Source organism: Cygnus olor, chromosome 8, assembly GCF_009769625.2.
Source record: "Cygnus olor isolate bCygOlo1 chromosome 8, bCygOlo1.pri.v2, whole genome shotgun sequence".
Lineage (NCBI taxonomy): Eukaryota > Metazoa > Chordata > Aves > Anseriformes > Anatidae > Cygnus > Cygnus olor.
In genome coordinates, this window is record NC_049176.1 from 3,795,501 (window position 1) to 3,817,132 (window position 21,632).

At 35.7% G+C, this 21,632-nt stretch overlaps 1 long non-coding RNA gene across 6 annotated transcripts in view; it reads left to right on the forward strand.

The window, feature by feature from the left end:
* The window catches only part of LOC121074177, a 142,065-nt gene that overhangs the window by 32,571 nt on the left and 87,862 nt on the right, over positions 1 to 21,632 (forward strand). Inside the window, exon 1 of one of the 6 annotated variants that reach the window (XR_005822201.1) lies at positions 12,901 to 12,966. The exons of the other annotated variants lie outside the window; for them this stretch is intronic. This is a non-coding gene — a long non-coding RNA (uncharacterized LOC121074177). Of the gene's footprint in view, positions 1 to 12,900; positions 12,967 to 21,632 lie in introns of those variants that run through there. 6 annotated transcript variants of the gene reach the window in all.

Sequence of the window (21,632 nt, forward strand, 5' to 3'; positions counted from 1 at the left end):
GGAGAAGAGCATCAGAACATCACAGGTTCCAAGATGAAATCAGATTTACCTCACTCTTATAGCTTCAAGATGCAAGTCCTTCAGAACATCAAAATTTAGAGGGAGCTGAGTGAGGTTTAACCCTGTATCTTACCAGAACATTACTAGAAGAGAGTGTGGTGGTTTCACCCATGATGGACAGCTAACCTCCAACACAACCACTCTCTCACTCCCCCTCCTCAAAAGGAGAGGAAGGGAAGAAAGTATAAAGGACAGAAGAAAAAAGGCTCATGGGTTGAGATAAGAATAATTAGTTAAAGGGAAAAGAAAGAGGAAAAAACAGGCAAAGGCTGTGCAAAGAGAAGGAAAAAGCATTTCTCTACTTTCCATCAATGAGTGATGTTCAGCCATGTTTGGGGAAGCAGGGACTCAATATGTGTAGCAGCGTGTCAGGAGGACATTCTCTTAATGAGATCCCTCCCTTTCTCCTTCCCCTTTTCCAGATTTTATTGCTGAGCATGACATCATATGGCACGGAATACCCCGTGGTTGGTTTGAGTCTGCTGCCCTGGCCATGGCTTCTCCCCACCTCTTGCCTACCCCCAGCCTACTGGCTGTGTGGAGTTTGGGGAGGGTCTTGATGCTGTGCCAGCACTGCTCAGGAATAGACAAAACACTGGTGTGTTACCAGTGCTGTTCTAGCTCCAAGCGCAGAGCACAGCACTGTATGGGCTGCTGTGGGGAAAGTTAACTCCATCCCAGCCAGAGCCAATCCAGAGATAGATTTCTGTGGTAAACAAATAAAACCTTTATACTCACAAAAAGAAAACAGTACTATGAAGAAATCAAATATCTAGAGAAATATCAATTGGTAATTAACAGAAAGTGTGAAGTCTAAACAGTGCTCAAGTTAAGAAGGTATATAATGAGAAATATATTAAAGATAATGCAGAAAAAATACAGGTTTATTGTCAGATTTAAAAAAAAAAAAGAAGAAAAGAAAAAAAAAGAACAGTAGGGAGCATTTAATGAAGAGTATAGAAAAAACATCCAAAGAACAATGTGCAGAAGGGATAATTGCCTTCAAAATTGGAATCAGTTTCTAATATGAAAAGGTCAGAAGAAAGGTAAAGTGGGTTAAACAACCCAAAAATAATAAATAAATAGTTTGAAGAAGATCAGATGTGGTGACAAGGTAAATTCAGCAAAGCACCAATATACAGAACAGAAAAGGTACACCGTAAGAGTCTGAGGAAGGAAAAAGTTTTTTATTTAAGAGGTTACATTTACAACAGGACAGGGGGATAATATAGTATCTTAAAATTCTAAAATGACTGAAATAATTTTTTTTCATATCCCAATCACACTTTGGTTTCTAACCTAGTTCATCTCCAAAATTTCACCATTGGCCTTTTAGTTTGAACTTTCTCTGTGCTTTTTTTGTTCTTGGATTTAAAAATGTTTTCTTCAGTTAGATTTCTTTTTCTGTGTGGAGTGCAGTGCTCCTCACACTTTTACAATGTGTTGACATATTTGTTTCTCTGTGCTTGAATTAAATGAAAACTGCCAAACCTATCACATATGCAAGAACCTGCTGTTTGTTAAAATAAGATAATGAAGCCTTGTTTTCAGTAACCATCAGAGCTTGATATTACAGAGTTGTTTTTCATATTTCTAGGGAATTTCAGCTTTGTTGAACTTTTAACTAGTCTATAAATGGACACTGCAGCTTTTATTGTTCCATTACAGTTAACAATGAACCAGATTATTGTTCACATATTAAAATGCTCCTGTGTTGGGTATTGTACAAATAAAAAAGAAAATGTCTTACAGTCTGAGAAAAGCAACAGTATCTAAAGATAGGCAGAGAGTATGATATTGAGTAATAACAATACTAGTGTCTGTTAAAGACAGTGTCTAAAGACAAATATGTGATGGAATGAGTATATCATTTGTTTACTACTGTGTCAGATGCAAAGTTAGGAATTTTTCCCTCTGTTGAATTTCACTGTTAAGTAATTATGAGGCTCATAGGCTACAGCTATTCTTTATATACAACTCATTCAATCTATGATGATAGTTGTCTTTTCTATCCTGCTTATTCCTGTCAGTGCAGCAGGAATGGCTTTCTGCAGAAATTTGTTTTCAGGAAGGTTATCTTTTTTTTACCCTCTTTGGAGCATGGCTAGAAATTACTGGCTTTCATTGCACAGAGGTAGTACATGAAGAATAAATGTTGACTTCAGCAAAAGGCCAGAATCTGGAATCATACAGCTCACATACTCCAGAGTATCAGAATAAAAGTGGGGATTGTTACTGTACATCACTGTCTGTGAAGCTTAAGGGTTTGATTTTCCTGGCTATTATAAAGATGTAATTATGAAATAGAATATGATACTTAAATTTAATTTACTTAGGGGATGATTAATATTTAAGGATATCTTCTTTACAGAACTTGATGAAAAAATGCTTTAATGATTTTAACAGCAGAGATTTCAAGTAACAGACCAATACTTACTTCATTCTGCTGTAAAAATGCTGATAAGATTTGATAAAGAATTTGGCAGATATTCAGTCATTAAGCTAGAGTGGTGGTTTTCTTTGATGTCATTTATACTGTTAGCATTTTAAGTCACTGTTGCACATGCAACTTAAATTCCACTAGAACTCTTGAGACAAAATTAATCTATTGATGCAAGTTGGTTAGTGATTCATATCTATTTTATCATATGTGTATCGTACACAAAGTTCTATTCCCATGGGATGAATTACAGGAAGTCATATTTTGTGGAAAGCATAATATTCTGTTCCGTGAAGATTTCACAGTGAAGGTTTTTTTTTTTTTTTGTTTTGTTTTGTTTTTGTTTTTAACTTATATCTATTCATACTAAAGTTTGCAATAAAATCTAACAGTATTCTGCTGCCTTTACATTTCAATTTCATAAGAATGTAGAAGTTTTATAGGTCTTTCATAATAAAGCTATTGTTCCAGAAATAATCCTCTTTCCTGGGTTTAAGATTAGGCTGAGGCTTTATGAGACTAAAAGCTAATTCACAGGAGTCACAAGTTACAAACACAGACATTATGAGATCTTCAGCCTAACTGCTGTTAGTAGTTCACACCATGTTGCATAAAAAAGGTTTTTGCTTTCTAACTGATCTTTTCTATGAATGTCTTGGAGGTGAAGCACTCTGTTCAGGTGTGCTTCTCTGTGCACAACTTGGGAAAATTAGTTATTAAAGGCCTTTTTCCTGTTAATGTATGGTCTCAAGGCTTAATTACAAACCCCTTCAGTCTTATTTACAAACCTTTTTATCTGTGGTCTTTAAATTGCTTGCAGCTCACTGACTCATCCGATGCTATGGGCCTTGCTGAAAATACATCATAATGGAAGAGATGTTCTGAAAATTTACAGGTATTCTTGCACGTTTTGTCTTATCACACCAGTAGTAATAATTCTCCTTATGTGGCAATGAGGAATGTTACACTTTTACAAGCGCAGTAGAATCCACAGAGAATTTAAATGTGGAAGCGTAAGATAAAAAAAACCACACAAATTAATATTAATAATTAATATTAATATTATGATTTACATATTGAATAGTTTTTCGAGTTATGAAAAATCATCTGAAAAAACTGCGAGAATGTCAGATCTCGTCCTGCGAAGTTCTGCTTTATTTTTTCTTCATTTCATAATTTGGTCATATCAGTGAGGGCTGAGAGTTCCTCAGAATGAGATTTTTGTCATATCCATTAGATCCTTGTCTGTGCACAGAAAATCAAAATAGCTTGGATTACTAAAAATGCATAATGTAGGTTTTGTGAACTTCTCTTGTGCCCCCAGCAGAAGTCTCCACAAAGCAGGTGAAAATGAAAGCACTTTAACAGCTTTTACTTATAGCCATATGTTGCTAAAGTATGATGTTAGAAAAGCTATTACAAATTCAGTGTTCTCAAAATTCAAAAGTCTGTGGCACATGGTTTAGCATCATGCAGGAGAAATTAATTGTTCCTTAGAGAACAGTGACAAACTATAAATCATTTGTGCTTGTTAAAACAATGCGTTATGGAGAAAGGATTGTGGGAGATCATATGGGTCATATTTCATATCCTCACCATAAAAAGAATTGCAGTTATATTGGGAAAATATTGGTTCAGATACATGTTGTGAAAGATGTTCTGATTTTACACTCTGAAGCCAGTGCCGTTGGCGGCAGCACTGACCAGTTTAAGGATCCTACAAATCAGTGTCAGAGCCTGTAATTAATCTCTGTATACTAAAAGTAAATTGAAAATTTGGTCTGAAAGGAGTTTTATCCTCCAAGGTAGCCTGGTAGTAATACTGACACAGGGAACTACTGCATTGGGCTATTAGTGCCTGGAAGGGTCACCTGGGTTTCTGATGACTAAATGCTTATTTTCATGCATTTAGGAAATGCAGGTTAAAAACGTAATTCTTGGTGTAACTCCATGGAATTCAGCTGGATTTATGCTGAGCATGAGTTTTATTCTGACTTACTTTCTGGCATTTTAACTGTTTCACCTGTCTGGACCATGCTTTATACATGTCTAGTAATCATTGTAGGAGTGTATCATAATGGTTTCCAACTTGCTTGTTAATTTAAAAAAAAAAAAATCTAATATTTCATCTTCCTTAGAAGGCAGTTGCATATTTTCTGTGTATATGGTACTAAGAAAGAAGCTGTTTCAACTGGAGTACTTCAGTCAAAATGTTCCTAACAGAAATATGCTAAATTAACAAGTGAAAGATGGATTCATGGCACTGATACTGGCTAGTGTCACCACTGTTCAGGAAGGGGATATATCAATAGCTGAACGAGTAGGAGAATTTAAAATCAAGTTAATGGTCCATATAATCTAATGTAAATCCCAAAGCTCAAGAGCTATGAAGGTTTTAACAAAGATATCATAAATAAGGAGCTTAAGAAAGAGTTAGGTACCTGAGAGTTACCGTCCCATAGTATTCCGGGTTTCTTTCAGAGTAAGTTTTAATGTTGGTAAATAAGCTTTTGACACAAAATGTCAAAATTACTGTAGTGTTAAATAACTTTATTGTGCCTTTTTTGTTAAGGTGTCAATTTATAAACAGGAAAGTTATGCTTAGTTTTTATATTGCACTTCTCATTAGTAGGTGAGGAAGGAGGTACGTATCGTAATTTTCTTACTTTGTAAGTGAGAAAAACCATTTTTTTTTAATGGGACTCATCAGAAGGGCAGAGACAAGAACTCAAGTCTGTTAAGTCTCCTCTAGTATGCAATCCAATAAACTACTTGTTCAGTTAAAATCTTTAGGATATTAGCATGATACATTTCAATTACGGAATTTTCTTTAACATTCAGGGAGAAGCCTGCAGGCTTTCCTTCAGAATGGATTAAGCAACAACTGTTAGAACATGTAAACACTGTTCATATTGCTTTGTGTAAAAGCTTGGCACTCTTTGTGATCTCTCATGTTTCATGCTGTGGGATGTTAAGTGGAAGCTCCATGTTTTGCAGGTGATTCATGTAACTCCTTGACTCTGGTCTTACATGTTTCTGTTTTGATTCATACAATCTTGATTTATTTTTGTATTGATGACAGTAAAACAAATCCCACTGAAAAATCCAGCTACATAAATACAACTGCTCTAAGTGTAATGGAGTCTGCTTTAAACCAGGAAAAAAATAAAAATATTGCTGTTCATAATTTAATTATATCATAGGTTGAAATGACTGCGGCAGTTTCTCATCTCAGTTGTGTTTTTTTAGACAACTGTAGCCTCTACTATGTAGCTGAGCCTTCTCATCAATGTGAGGAGAGAAATTATGTTGCTTATACTGTGAGATGGTTTCTATTTATTGTCATACTTTTACTTGTCTTTTGGTGCTCAGTGAATACAAATTTTACTTTTCCACTTGATATTTTGGAGTTAACGCTGATTCTTGTAATCTTTTGTTGTTGTTGTTTTGATGATAGCAATTCAGCACTTATTAACAATTAATCAAACAGCCTTCCTGTAAGCTTAGGAAGTAATAAATGAAACCAAGTTGTAAGCTTTTTGAGATGTTCTTCAGTGCCTGTGTACCAGGAGGTCAATGACTGATGGGTTGACATCTAATCAATCACGTGCAGAAGTGATACCAGTGGCATTATTATTTTTATGTTCAGATAAAATGTTTTACTGACATTTTCAAATACACAAATAAGGAATGGAAGTTATACCAGTGAGGTCACAGTTCCTTTCCAGTACAGCACGGTAAAACTGTACCTGGAATAATACCTCCTGTTTTGTGTAGTTGTGAACTGGGAAGATAAAGATTAATTAGAAATAATTCACATGGAAGCAAAAATACATTAAGTTGTACTTAATATATACTTGGTAAGTGTGCAAAAGCTACATACATAGCCAAGAAAAGACTTTGCATATATTTGCCTGTGTGGGCTGCCACCTGCAGTAGGGCTGTGTTTTATTTAAAAACAAAACAAAACACACACACAAACAGAAAAAACACCCCAAACTGAATAAACTCACTTGTTGGTATACATGAGAGAGGGATAGATAGTGTCCAAATTAGCAATAAGTTTATGATCTCTACATTATTTATGTGCAATTTTTCTGTGCTATAGCATTGCCTTTGCTTTTCTGTTACTTTTCCATCTATCTTCTTGCTTATTTTGTTCAACTGACAGAATTTCTTTTATTTGCTTGTTTGGGACGCTTTCTTGTTCTGAGTACTGGATTTTGCGTTTCACCCATGATTCACCTGAATGCTTGGGACGCAAGAGAACTTTTCTCAAGTCACATATTGCTATGAGTGACATTTTTACATTTATTAGAGCATACTAGAGCTTCAGTAATTTTGAACTGAGATGCTATTTATAGGAGTCTAGAGAGCATACACTGAACATATTTGGAACAACTACTTAAACTTCTAATACTTATACATCACGTTGTTGTCTTAAGTAAGTACAACTTACGTTGTATAAAGAAGATATAAAGGAATCAGTAATTTTCCCAACTTCAACTTCAGAGAAGTATGGTTTTCCATCTTCAGTTTCTCAGATATCATACATAAGAACATATATGTTATATACTGTATGTTAACACATATAGGAAATATATATGTTTTAATGGCTCATCGTATGATTTAAGATCAAGAAAATATTTCTCTGTTTTAGCAATAGTAAATAGACACATACTTCAGCATATGAATCGGGAGGCTGTCTTGTGCTATGTCGCTTTGGCAGTTGAACAGATATTCTTCCAGAGCTGCCAACTCACATTATCTATGCAAGAAGAATGATGTGTCTGTAGCATTAGCTTTTTGGCTGTCATGACACTCATCAGCAGCCATCTTTCATCACCACGGTTACCACTGAGAGTTTTCCTAGGATAAATAGATCTGGGTTATATAGAGGAATAAATCCTAATGCTAAGTAGATTCTTTCAATTTTCTCTTCCCAGAAATGCTCAGTCTTGCCAGATCTCCAGAACAGACAATTGCCATAATATTACATATTCAAGATATGTCATGTATTAATATTAATGTTTTCCTAACTCTATGTTCAGCCATGTTCTGTGAAATCTAACCCGTGTGCATGCAGTGAAACAGGTACTGTTGTAACCAATTAATCCTTTTATGTCTCAATATGTGTTTGTCTCTGCCTAAGAATGAAAGAAGCTTGGAGGAGGAAATGGAAAAGGCAGGAAAGGAAAGTGAACGAACTATTTGCTAACTTGTTTGTACATTTAAGAAGTCATAATTTAGCCTAAACTGGCACTGAAATAAAATATAAATCTGTTGTTAAATTCTCAAACTCCATGCTCGACAAAACCATTCAGATTTTAAAAATCAGTTTAAAAATGAGACAGAATTATGTCTTTTTTTTTTTTTTTTTTAAGGTTTTGGTCTTGAATGTGTGAAGGTAAACAATTTTGTTTTTTCTCTTAAAAAACAATTTTGTTTTTTCTCTTAAATCTAGGAATGATGTCTCTGTGTAATCAGATTTAACACTGAATTGTTACATAAAAACTGATGTTGACTATGTTATTCTGGCCGACGAATGATGTCTTTGCTGATATTCTTTGATTATTTGTTGCATATAATGTTACCATTTGACCATGAAATGGAGCTAACATACAAATCTGAGATGATGGAATCAATTACAAATGACTGTGTTCCTTTCTGATATCAGATCATAGTTCAGTGTTGTAAGAAGTGAAGTCAAGAGCTGTCAGCTGCACTCACAAGAAAGTTAATTTTGTTCATTTTACCCCGGTGTAATTCTGAACTGTGAATGTGGTTGCTAAGACTTCCATTTTTTTCAGTCATGTGAGAAAGCAATATCCATAAAAGTCTATGTGTAAGGTAAGAATTGTATCAATAAAATACAAAAAGAAAAGTATATTTTTGGCCCCCATAATACTACTGAAAAAACAGAGCAACTTCCGAGTGCTTAAGATTTTGTTCAGGTCACTGGAAATTGGGAGTGAGGTTGACTAGAAGTTGATAGACTACAATTCATATTAAAGTCGTACCAAGCTGTAAGAAAATGTACTTTTAGAAACCTTCGACTTTAATTACTTTGATTGAGGAAATCTCTTGGCCATCAGTACTAAATTGATCTTTGATCTGAGTATCTAATGGGATTAATGATTGCTAGCAGAGTCCAACAGATGACTACTGACCTTTCAGTTATTTTAGTTATGACTAGCAAGTAGACAGTTCACCTTTTGCTCTGGTGGTAATATAGGTTGATTGCTCACACCTGATGTACTCATCAGATGGAGTTTTATAATGACTTCTTAGCTAATTTTTGTGTAGTAGGGTGTGTTATGTCCATGGTAAGTGTTACATGAATACCGTTTCATCAGTCATATCTGCTTTTTTAGCTGGGTCAGTTAGTACAGCAGACAGGTCAAAATAGTCCATACTGTTGAATGATTTTGTGTATTTGTCTTTGAGACAGCAGCTGTGAAGAATACAGCAAGTATCGTACTGAACTGTAGCAATTTGCTAGGTAGGGTACAAGATGAATAGGTGCACAGCAGTTACAAGCAGAGGAGAGGTAGACTTGCCACCCAATCTATCTATCAATGAAATATCTATGCTAATTTCCAGGGACAGGAAAGTATCAGTCTTCCTGAATTACATTTAAAAAAGGCTCTGAACTTTGTTTCCCACAAAACTAGTGATTTGCCTCATCATTTACACTAAAGTGTGTTTGTAAGTGCTTTTCTGTCTCATAGCCTGTGTGTCTGAATGCAGAATTTAAATTTAAAGAATTGCTGTAAGAACAGCAGGCATCTCACTTCTGGAGTATACGATGATTCTCTACACAGATATATTTAAAGAGCTGGAAGAAATGAGGAACATTTGGTCAGTTCTAGGTAATTGCAGCAAAAGGGGAATTTAGTTAGTTTTGATTATGGTTCTTTGTATGAGTATAGGTGTTACCACTGGCATGTGATACGATATCATTTGTAAATGCTCTGTTAGGCTTCATGGGTTAATCAGAAATCTTTGTCAGCTTTCCTTTTGTTTGAAATTCAGCTGTTTAACATCTTGATGAATTTGGAAGTAAGGGGCACAAATTCTATTTAGCTTGGCATCTCCCTCCCCACAGAGACTGAAATATTTGAGATTGAAAGTAGCAAACGTTCTAGCAAGCACATATAAGCAAAGCTCTGACATAGGGTGATATGCTTGCACAGTAGTTATTCAGCCCAAGGACAGGACAGAAAGCACGTAGAGTAATACCTGTGGACCTAACAGAACAGAAGCCAGCCTTGCTTCAGTAGGACTCAAGAGCTGTCTCTGAATATATCAAGTCTATTGAGCTGCTTTTGCTAGGAAGAAATTGTTGAGGAGCCTCTTGATAGAGGCTGGAGTGTATGTGTCTAGTTCCCATGTTGCCACAAGCTAAGCTTGAGGGTCCCTGCCATTGTTGCCACACTGTGTTAAGGAAGTCAGTGGAAACTGGAAAGAGATGAGTACGGAAATGTTTTACCAAGAGAAAAAGGATTTGGGTCTTTAATGAGATGTATGTTACCTAGGACATGTTAATTTACATTTATACACATAGGTTACCTGCTAGGTAATGATAGGGTGATGGTGGAGCAACAGTGACAAGCCAGCTGAGTGCTCCTCATGCAGAATAGAGCTCCTAGATGACTAGGTACAGCCATAATCCAGATCCATAAGTACCCCACAAAACTGAGAATCTTTATTGCTCATGTCTAGATAAACTACCTTTTATATGCTATGTATTTCTGCATTCACTGAGTGGAATATGTTAAATTCCAGGGGATGTGAGCTTGTTTCTAAGCAATTTGGTTTTTAAACCAACTGGATGATTAGGATGACCCAAAGGTGTCGTCAAAGTGACCCTGATTTTAGCATCACCATTTCTTTAGACAGAAAATGATTAAGTGGGAATTCTACTTACAGCCTTTTTTTCACTAGGTATATAAAAATGTGTTTCTAGCTAACTAATACAGAAGAAATAATTAAAAAGATGTAGCAGCAGCAGAGTAGAGGTGTAGATAAAAAAAAAAATAAAAGATACCCAAGCTTTGCCTTGACATATCTAGTATTTTTAGGGTTTTAACAATTTCACCTTGGAAGACCTGAGCTCTGAAAGTCTTGTTTTATTTGATGAAACAGCACATTATTTGGTATGACTGCTATACTCTGGAGAGAAATATCCAGACGTGGAAATCATGTGCAGATGAAGGTGACGTCCATTTGCAGATTTGAATAGAAGTTTGTACGGCTTTCATGCTATGTGCTTTAGGCAAATTAAGTGATTGTGTCTCCTTAGCTTATATTTATACACTACTTTTGTGAAGTTTAACAATGAATTCTATAATTTAACAAATCTATATGATTATGAATATTGCACTCAGCTGAAGTGGATATTGTCCTTGCCTCCAGGTTGGTGGACATACTGGTTGTGGTGATGTCAGATATGCTACCAGAAATTTTGCTTTGACTGGACAGTTGGCCACTGTTTATATACCTAGGTTGCTCTTTGATGGTTAACTGGGATGCTGATGAAAGCCAACCCAATGACCAGTGCAAATGTTATTCAGATATAGACAAGAAGCTATTGAATCATAAAGAAATAAGGTCAAGGATAAATACTGATAGCTTTTATTCAGAGATATAAAGTAGCATTTAGAGAATGTACTTTTTTTAATACTACATTTGTATTCTTTGTTTAGGGAAGATTATAAGTACACTTTGTGTGCTGACTTTTACAGTGGTTTTGTCATAGACATGGAAAAAATCAGATGTAGATGAAATATTTAGAAGAGAAAATCCAAGCAAAGCATTTGTTAGAGCAAATGTAAACATGTGTCTGGGAAGGGAAAACAGAACTCTTGATCTAGAAAAGGGGGGCAAAACTGAACTAAGACAAGGAAGGGAGAACAATGAGGAAGGAGATAAAGACTGCAGGGGGGAATTTTTTTATTTAAGAAAACATCTTTCAGATCAACTTCTGTTTGTGCAGGCTGATTCAGACAACCAACAGAGAGATCAGAATAGACTTTTTGTAATCAGAAATTCAGAGTACAATATTTCTGCCTAACTATGGAGATGGTAGCACACAGTCAACTAACCTAGCTCTTACTAGGTATATCATGGGACTTTGGGATTCAATAGTAAATAACAGCAATTAGTCTGTTTTTTTTTGCACTCTACTGGTATCTAGACTTTGGCTAAATAGTTGGTGTATTTTTACCAAAATCTATCTAGATAATAACTAGATTTTTAGTTAAACTTCAGTTCCAAAGGACTGTTTTTAAAAGTTCAGTATGTAGCACTTCTAATTTTGTGCTGTAATGCCTAATTCTTGCTAAAGCACTGATTTTAGTACGACTAATCATCAGCTTAAATTGATGTATGCGATACAAGGTGTTACTGGAATGCAGCCAAATTTATGCAAAAAAAGCATCTTTAAGTAAAGGAAGTTCGTGTTTGCTTGCATTGGATTTACAAAACACAAAACTTCCTTTCTGTTATATGTCACTGTAAAGTACTCACATGGACTATCAATAGTCCTGGTATCATCTTTTTGGTGTGATAGCCCATTTTGCATTACTAACTATTACCTAGTACATGTTCCTATCATGTATACCTTGTACATATAATTCTAATTTTAAAGAGCTATTTTAAAGAGTACCACAGAAATCTAATCAGACTAATCGTTCAAAACACCTCTGTAGAGATTGTCCAGAAATGTAGGTTCATAGCAGTGGCGTATGGTTAGTGAGTGAAAACCACTCCTTTGGAAGGAAGTGCATCTGTTGGTCTTTAGCCTGTCTTCTACAGTACATCGCCCCCGTTGACCTGGGCCAGTAGTGTTAAGAAGTGAGGTCCATGTCTTCCAAACTATCTTCAAGGAGTTCTGAAACAGTCATCTGAGAGGAGTGGATAAGTAGGCTGTGAGAAGGCCTGAGTTTGGCACTCTTGGTACCGTCTAAGGGATCACCTTAGCAAGTCCTGACAGTAGTTCGAAACTCTCATTTCTCTTTTCTCAAACAGACAGTGATTAACTAATTTTTGTTAACAAAGTTAACTGATGACCAGCCAACACTCATATAACGGATATTAGTTATTTTATTGTAAGAGCACTAAAGGGAAAACGTATGTTGTGGTTTGAGACCAAACTGGTAGGGTAGAGACTAAATGAGCGCAGATACCAAAGCACTTCTAGTCACAAATATATTAAACAGTGACACATCTTCACTGAAGAGATAGTGCAGTCCGGGAGAGAAGACAGCTTATAACGTGATCTCTCTGTCTTGCAGAGGACAGCAGGGTCCAGAAGGAAAGCTGGGGGGGGGGACACAGCGCCACGAGGCGCCTGAGGCGCGCTTGCAGCCTCCTGTGGGTGTGGTGCCTAACGGTCGCCTGCTGCCACCTGTTGCACACTTCTGGAAGGTTCTCCTAGATGTGGCAACAACAGTGATTACCAGGTTAGTGATGGGGCAGTTAGCTGAAGGTAAACAAAATTTAATCAGTCCCAACCCCGTGGTGAACAACCACAAAGTATAGTAAAACCATATGTTTATGTATTTTTTGGTTTGCAGATGTTACCCATCAGTCGCTGCCACAAGTTGTGCCTGTGACTGGCAGAAGATTATCAGCCCCTTATCTGTCTCTTTGTTTGAGATTTGTCTCAGTTTAGTTATCTAAAGGTTAGATGTTAGACCTCAGCTGCTCATTTAGGCTTCCCCTGCTGTTGATGAGGAAAGATACGCATTTAGGTCTTCCAAGCACAGAATAAACTTAATTGCAGTGTAAAGGTGATTGACAATCTCTCAGCTTATTATAGAAGCATCCTAGAAAAATCTAGTTTAAATGAATGCTTGACTTTTGTATGCCAAAACTAGATTAATTCCAAACATTGTTTCAAGTGAACATCCTTTGACTGTAACTAAAGCCGCTCTTTAAAATCTTTCAGCCTTTCCTGAAATGAGCAAAGCAGTAGATGTGTTTTTTTCTCCAGAGCAATCAATATTAACAAATTATTTCTTGGTATTCCTGATCTCAAAAGAAAACTGTCTGTAAAATAATTCCAGTGGACAGTGAAATTAATGCCTTTTCCTTTGCTAGTGTAAATTAGAATTCCCGTAATAACAGCATGGTATGTTGTTTGTATGCTTTTAAAATAAAATAGCTATTACAATTCGATATTTTTTCTATGTAAATAGAAACTTTAAAACAAGTTGTATACATTTAATTCACTTAAAAGTGCTTTTGAATAAAGTCTTAGCCAGTTTATTAACCAATATAAATTCACATTATGATAATTTGTATCTGCTAGGTACTCACTATTTTCCAAGCATGTATTAAATATGGGATGTTTAGAATTGGAACAGTATTGAATTTTGGTGTTTAGATGACAACGTGCTACCATGGGTGGTAAAGAACAGACTTAAGAATTGTGATCTTGGTCCTGTAAGAAATACAGAAGTAACTTATGGTAGTGAGAATGTATTGCTAATAATTTTCAGAGTTCCAGAGTTAAACAGTTAAGTTTATCAAAGGCAGTTTTGAGGATGAGGTATGAGTCATTCTGAGTTTCAGAAGTTACTGTTTCTCTGCTTTCTGAATTTCTTCATTTTGTGGAACTGATGTAGGTGTTTTTTTTTTTTTTTTTTTTTCCCCTCCTGCTTCTCAGCTTCTGTGAGATGTTGGTGTTATAACTTAATGAAAGTTCTAGCACTTCCTCACACTTGCTTCAACAACTCTGTTCAACTCTGTTATGAAGAATTCTCACTTCGGGGTTGCTCTGAAGTATTATCAAAGTAGGAAAAGATGTACTGTGTTATTCACTTAAAATACAAAAAAGATTCTGTTCCTTAAGACTATCTTTCAAAAACAGAAATTCATCCTAGTCAAACAATTGGTTTACATCAAATAAATAATGCTGAATACTTCTTTTGGCTGGGAAGCACCTGCTGTGAGGTGTATCCAATAATGCAAAACCTCACAGTAAGACTGGGAGAAGTGACTATGAGACTGACTGGACTGATTAAGTTGAAATAGTGCTTGCAGGTACTCAGACTCTCTAAGGTTTGACTACACACACTCAAAATTCAATAAATCCCTGAACCTAAATAATTGCTTAGGTCCCACTGTCTCATGATCATATGGAAAACGATCAATTACACTTGAGGTTTGTTACACCTCAATATAACATTGCCAAAGAGTGGCATGCAATTGAATTGTAGACTGAAAGGCCCTAGTTAAAATGATTCACTGACACACATTTTTTTTTTCAGAACTGCAAAACATTCCTGGGGAAAAAAAAAAAAAAAGTTTACAATGAGTCATATATAGCTGCTTGTTTCACTCTGCTGGGATTCATGGTTGTATTTCTTCCTATAGATACACATATCTCACATTGTGCTTTTGATGTTTTGATTAGTGTAACTTATGAACTTTAGGAACAATTGTCAGATTCATTCATATAATTTCATCTTGTATCATGTAAAAGCAACATAAAAAAAATATATATTTTTCTGGTTTACGGCTGACACTATAGAGTATTCTAGTTTCTTTGGAAATAGTTCTTAGATGACCAAGGAGTAGCCTGCTAGTCAATACAGGTTTTACAATACTTTAAAGTGAAAATCATCTGAGTTCATATAATAAAGTTCATAATAATAATAAAAAAGTTCATAATAAATAAATAAATAAATAAAATAAAATAATAAATAAAGTTCATAATAAAATTTGAGATTTGTTGTTAATGTTTATAAGACCTTTAGTTACAAACATACTTAGCTACTGATCCAAAACCTAGGATGGTTCCAGTATATGTCTGTGTTTTATTGCCTGTCCCTCATGAGGATCAGTCAGCTGCTAGGCAATATGGGCAACTGGGGAATTTGGGCTTGTGTCAGCTAACGTGATAGTAGAGTTGTACCCCTAGCATACCCAGCAATGAGATATTGCCTCCTCTCTGTTTCATTGAAGGATAGTGCAGTAGGAAACAGATATTAGTTAGATAAGAGACAAAGGCAAGACTGAGAGAAAAAAAAACAGAAATCCATTGTGCAAAAAAAGGAGACAATGTGTTCTGGTGAGTATGTGCTGTACTTGGATGACAGAGACAGTGTACTAGGGTCAGAGAATGTATTTGAAAAATGTGTTGCGAACTATTAGTATGAAGAGAAGCCCTCAGGACTTTTGAATTTGTTTCCAGTGTAGATGGGAATGATTTGGAGCTTAAATTTGGTGCTTTAATAAGCCACCTAAACTATATGCCTTTGTAAGTTATGAAGTAGTTGAAGAAGAGTATTATACAAAAATTTATATATGTAAAAGAAGTGGGAAAGCATACGGTGTGTGTATATGTGTATAAATTTTTTTATTGTCAGGCTAGTCCCATGGTATATGTAGAATGCACTGGACATGTTTTCAGATATCTTCATAAGATTAATTAGTATAAGATGAAATCTGGAAGCTGGATCTGGCTTTATCAGTAGATAAATTGGTGATAGTATGTGAGCTTTTAACAAAAATGTAATGGAAAGATGTTTTAAGGCCAAAGGCTGAATCCTGTTCTGTAATTACTGTTCTAGATGACTGTGGCTTGTAAGAGAGAAAAAAGGCAATTGCCTAATAGAAGTGGAGCTGTATATTTGTGGTATTTGACACAAAACGTCACCAGTGGAACTTCTCTTTCTAAATCATTTCCAGTAGAAATAATTTATTGACAGGAAGTGGGCCATGAGCCTGTTTGCATCTGTGGTCTGTGTTCTTTCTTTCTTTTTTTTTTTTTTTTTTGTAAATGAATACTGACAACTTAGCCATAAAGGTGAATGTTTGCTGATACTGATTAGACTGAATCTTGAGTACGAAGAAGCTTGAGAGCTTTCAACATCTGCAGGGCAGGATGGGCCTTCAAATGAAATGTCAGAAAGTGGTGTGATCCTCGGGATTTTAATGGGGGGAAATAGCTGAAGGTGAAAAACAATGAACCATATTATATCAATGATTTCTCATTTTAACAGCCAGATTCTGGCTTTCAGTAAACCACTACTGAATTGGCACTAGACACAATGGTACTTTTATTTTTACTTTCTAGGATGAAGTGAACCTACTTAGTGCAGCACATAGAAATGGAAAATTTTGCATGAGGATAATTACAGTGTTCAGGTAGCAAGCACAATACATGCAATTATCTGAACTGTTCACATTTTGTATAAATTCAGGATCAACTTCAGAAAAAAGTAACAATTCACAAAAGGCAACTGTGAAATGGTTCATCAGATAGATGAGGAAAGTACACGGAACTTTCCCATTGTGAAAGCTCAGTAAAAGATGCATATGTGCTTTGACAGGAAAGGAATGAGACATGGACAGGACACACTGGGCATTCAGTCAATGTAGTCTGGCACAAATACAGAACTATTGCCAGACAGGCATCAGACCAAACTAGGAGGACAGGTATTTTATCATCTTTATGTCTTTATTTACCCAACTTCTTTCCTACTTCTGAAAGGCAGAGGAATAGCAAAGGAGATGACATATTGAGTTCTGTGCATGAATTAGGGATGGCAGATGAGCAGCATATTGTGAACCACTGTCTAGACTGTGTAGTAAGTCAAGAGAAGAAATTTCATTTTTGTCCTACATAAAACCATTCTTTGCCCTTTTTATATTAGCCACTGGGTATTTCAAAAGGTAACAGCAATATCAGATGAGTCAATGTTCTTTGCCCAGGTGATGTACTCAATTTTGGAAGCAAAGAATCAGCTTCTTTTCTGCTCCATTAGCTTCACTAGTAGTACAAGGACAATGTCATTATTTACACAGCTCAGTGGGAAAGATTAGCTGCATTTGGTTTTGCACTGCCTCTTTTTTAGATGTGTAAGGAACAGGAATTTATCATTAGGAAACACTTTCATGTAACAAATGTACTGGACAGGCTTGGACCACTCAGAGAATAACAATCCGTCTATCCTGGAGTCGCATTTTTGTTTCCTCACCAAACTGAGATTGGTTCCTTGGTGAGCACATGCTATTGTAGGTTACAGATCATTTCATTGGAATGAAAGGGTCTGTAAACCTTTTCTTAATTCCTACTGTATTAGTAAGTTAGTGCTGTATTATGAAAAGCTTTAAGTACTAGTTGTTGCAGGTATTCTTCAAGCTTAATCATGAAAGAAATGATGAAGCTTGATTTTAACTGCCACCCCTCCTCCAACTATACAACACCTTCCATCTGTTCAGTTATTAAAAGAATATTTGGGATCTTCATAATTGGGTTCAGATGATGCTTATGTGGCATGCAAGCAGCCGTAAAATGTTTGTACATTTATATGAAACAGATATTTCATTCAGTGTATGATAAATAGTTAGGTGAGTGAGAGGAAAACAGCTTTTCTTTCTTCTTTTTTTTTTTTTTTTCCTAAAGAAAAAAAGTTTTAAAGCTTTATATATGTTTGTATTTTGTGCGTTCAATATCACATGGAAACAGTCTGAATGATATCTTTCTGTTATGATAGAAACTGTATGAAATGGTGATTTGCTGTCACTGCCAGGTAATACACAGTCCTATCAATCTTTTTACTGAACATGCAGTGCTTTCTCTGGTGAGATGTAAGAGAAGCAGATCTGGTATTGTGATTCCCAAATGTGGAATCCACAATGTGGACTGCACTTGAAAAAGCTATTTTTGGAACTGTGAATTAGTTTGTATAAAAGACTTTGAACTGGGCATTCCTGGTATAATTTGGTACTCTTCTGTGTAATAATTTGGTATTCTTCTGTGGTTTTCAACTATTTCATTCACTTTCTCCTCATATTCCTACAGACCATACCCTCCTTGAAGCCATTCATACCCCTGTCTTTTGAATATTGCTTTCTTTTAAGCTGGAATGTGGCAGCACTCTAATTTTGCTCAAGATTATTTGAATTTAATTCTGCGTTTTCTACTGTTTGGGCATTGGGAAGATACAGTGCTTCTATAGTCCTTCTTAGCTTTCTTAGTGGAATTTGCACATTTTGTAGCAAACACTTCTGTGTAAGAAATCTTTTTGCAGTCGCATCAAAATTATAGATCTGAAGTATGTTTTTGCTTAAAGAAAATGGAAAGGATACTGAATGATAATAGAAAAAATAAAATGGAGGGATCATGGAAGCGTAAGAAGAAATGCTGTATAATATTGACTGTAAAATTTTTAGTTGGACACTTATGACTTGAGTATATCACTTGATGTTCCTCCTTGTATGTTGCCTTATTGGAGAGTATTTTTATTTGCCCTTTTACATAGTGCTTGTGTTGGTCAACTAAGGTTTCCAACAAGGTTTTCAGCTATAATTCTGAAGGCTTAAAATCAACGACAGCTTTAACATCAAAGCTGCTGCCATTTTAAAGACAAAAATTCCATGTTTGTGTACTGCAGAATAGGTTTTTAAAAAATGTATTTCGTTCTGATAGCTAGTTACTTATAGCCAATTTCCTCTTGCAGCGTAGCTTCACTTCTTCGACCTCAGCCTTTGTCTTTCTACAGAGTATAAGATACCTTCCTTTATGTGTACAGAATAGGAATAGTAGAACCTTAGGCCAGGATTAATCACCATGGTAAGTACTTGACAAACTTTTGGAGATATTTTAATGATTTTTAATGATTTAATGATTTTCAAATGAATAAATTAATATATACAAAATATTTTAGAAGTATCCAAAGCCAATAGTTTTCTGTTAGAATAGTGGATTAGGGCAAACAAGGCCTGTGTGCATTGGAAGTCCCTCTGGGATACGATAAGTAGCCTGGCTAGTTTGAAGTACTGTCTCATTTTTTGTGGTACCTCATGGTCTATGGTGTTCCCAGTCTATTCACACTGATACTGGATTTCATATCTGCAGCATTTCTGGTAAGGAACTTTTCAATCCAATAATTGCAATTGTATTTGGAGTGAGTAAGACCTTTTACTTTAGGCATTTTAAGTACCTTCTCAATACTTGAATAAAATGGGTCAAACTCACCTTTTTAATCATAAAAACCCAGAAACTTAATTGGTAGATGGAATGGATCTTTTACAATAATAGTGAAACAACGAATTGAATATTAAATTATTTCTTTTTCTCATTGAAGTGTAATCTTTTTACCTCTGTCTTAGAAATTGGTTGGCTCCTTAAGCATCCAGCTGATTCTATCATGTGGTTTTAAGCTGTAAGCTCATGATAGTTCCTGCAGCTTTTCCTACTTTTCTTAGCCAACGTGTTGAGGTACGGGATTTCCTTTCACTAGAGGCTATCAGCCAGAGGAGATTAAACCTAGACAGCCTGGGTGGTGCCAGACCACTAGCTACCACCTGGTAAATAGCTCAAGCTAGTGTTAACTTAACTACCTTGAAGCTATGTGCTTTAAATATTTCTTTCATTGTACTCTTTGCTATTGATTTTCCCCTTAGCAGCCTTGCTTGATTTAACTCCTGTCAGTCAGATGAACTGATATCAAACTGATAACCTGAACAGCATATGACATTAACAAAAGCAATGGATAATGATCTAATTCTCCACGGAAGCCTTCTGTGATACTCTTGCATAAGAGAAATTTTACGAAGATGAAATGTAATCCCATTGTTTATATATGAAGAGTGTTCAGTAACATGAAACAATCCTGATTCTGTAACTATACTGTTTTTTGCATTAAATGAGTTCTAATGGCATGCAGTTGTTAAACTAAGCACATTTTTGACAGTATTTTAATACTAGCCTAATTAATATTTCTAGAAGGTGCTTTTTTAAGGTAGAAGTACTTAAATGCAAATGCAGTTCTTCAGACAAGTGTCCTTTCTTGTGTTTGGACAGTGAAACAAAAACAGTGCTTAGTTTTGATTCACTGCAAGGGAGTCATTTTGCACAGTTCAGTCCTCATAACATAAATCTAAAGAAAAAAATCACAAATAAGTGATTTAATAATTATGAAAGGAAACCAGCCTCAGCAGTATAACCTACAGTGTCTGTAATGTAAAATGGGTGGTTGGACTTGATGATCTTGTGGGTGTTTTCCAACCTAAATGATTCTGTGATTCTATGAGAGCAGTCAAGTAATGGAGCAATTTGCCCAGAGAAGTTGTATTGTTTCCATCCTTGGAGGTTTTCCAGACCAGGTTGGCTAAAGCCCTGAACAACCCAGTCTGGTCTCATAGCTGGATATGCTTTGATACTAAGTATAGTTTCTAACATTAATCTGTGCAAATTAACTAAGCATATAAAATCAATAAATACTCTTGAAATTACTGATTGATCACAGCATTAGAAAACTCCAAATAGGACCTTAGCTTTAGAAAAATCCTGGTCCACTAGCTATCCCAGCTGTGCTGTATCAACGCCCATTGACTGTAATAGCAAAATTTCTTGGGACTGTGACAACATTATAAAATGGTTGGATAGCCTCTGTTCACAAGATGGCATAAGTCATCTGGCCATGCAGTGAGTGAGAAATCAGTATAAAGTGATTGCAAAATGCTGTTACTAGTTCACCATGTAATAGTTGTGGTCCCACTGTAAAGTAAGTCCAATGATGGTAAGCTGACCACAGACTGACAACAATTCACAGGAGAGCAAATAGGTGCAGTTGAATGGCAAGTATATGAGAATAAGTTATATACATGGCTATATGTGAGGTATGGTTATGGACAATTTGCCTGAGAAGCATAATATATGCTTACATCATGGTACTCACAATCAAGCCATATAATGTTAGGTGCTGTATCTAGTGTTCCATAGCCAGAGGGCTTCCTCTCTGACATCAGGTATTGTAACTGCTGTGACATATTGCAGTCTAGGTCTCTCCTACTACTTTCAATTTGCTATAGGCCAGCAGAGCTTTCCCCCTCAGCAATCATTATCCATCAAGAACAATCATTAGCTGCTATTCCAGAAGTAAAAACAGAAAAATAAGCATAGGACGAATAAGGTCTAAGGCTTCTGACTGAATCTGCTTGACTCTTATTAGTGAACAAACTGCAGTACAATTTCATCAGTTTCATTATAAACACTTCTAAAATAAATTTCTCATATATATTATTCTCAAGGGTTAGGAGTAATGCACATTCAGACAGGTGGAATGCCAAAGTACACCTGCTTAACATGCACACAACCACAGAATCATAA